A 1,187-nucleotide genomic window follows, 5' to 3' on the forward strand; every position below is an offset into this window, starting at 1 on the left:
CTGCTGAGCTCCTTGCACTTTATTTTCAACATAAATGTGGCTTCCTGGTTTACAATTTTAAGATTCTGTTCCTTTAGAGCACACACTCTTAGGGGGTTCTTTTTCCTTTAAGATGGGTTTTACCTTTTTTTTTAAATCACATTAGCAACACCCGGGTCACAGTGTCTCTGGGGTAAGATTTTATCAATTAAATTCCAGTAGGAAAAGGCTGTAACTGGTGTTATAGGTAGCCAAATTAGATAGAAATATTAATAGGCAGTCAGACAGGGCAAGGCCCTTGAAAGAGAGAGCACAAAAGACAGGTTATCTTGCAACTGTGGGATGGTCAGATGTTCCTGCTGTGTGCCAGACCTAAAAGACCTAAAGGCCAAACGAATGCTAAAAAAGTAGAACCTGGGATTGATATTCTAAATAGGTAATCACTTAAAAAGACCTAAGTGAGTCACCAGCCCAGCCCCTATTTGGCCCTGGGTGTAGTCAAATTTACCTGAGCAATGCTATTTGCAATCTCATTGGTTGACCACAGCCTCACCCCACATCCACCTAAGTGAGACCCCTTTGTCTCTACCTTAACCCTGCATGGTTTTGCTCTATAAAAATAAACTGAATAAGACATCTTCGTAGGCAACCCGCTCAGGTCCCCTTCCTGTCGTCTCTGAGACAGAAGCTTTCCTTCCCAATGAAATATTCTACTCTCAACCTCCATTTGTTCCTAAAATTAATTCTTCGGTTTTAGACAACATGAACTCATTTAGATCAGGTGGGAGTTTTACTTCCCTGTATCACTGGGACCTTTTTAGGTCCAAAAGTCTCATAATAATCCTTAATTTTAACCTTTATTCCTCGCGTCTTTAATGGTTTACTCAAACCTTTTACAAATATCTCATTCACTTAATGCCTGTCCTATTGCCAAGGGAAAGGGGAAGGGGGTGCCGTCCACTTACCGAGCTTCAGACTTCATAGCAGGAAACTGCGGCACAGGTCTCTTTTATTCTCTCTTTTGCCTCTTTTACTCTCTCTTTTATTGGCTTTTTCTTGCGCATGCTGTCTCGGACGGTTCCGTCGCTGTATCCTCCATACCAGATCCCCCATTCTCTGGGTGCCACTTGTCCCTAACCAGCAGGTCAGTTAACGAAGGTCACCTGGGGGAGGAGCAGGGAATGGAAGAGTGGACAAAGGACAGGAGA

This window comes from Octodon degus, unplaced genomic scaffold, assembly GCF_000260255.1.
Source record: "Octodon degus isolate 3935 unplaced genomic scaffold, OctDeg1.0 scaffold00446, whole genome shotgun sequence".
NCBI classification, from domain to species: domain Eukaryota; kingdom Metazoa; phylum Chordata; class Mammalia; order Rodentia; family Octodontidae; genus Octodon; species Octodon degus.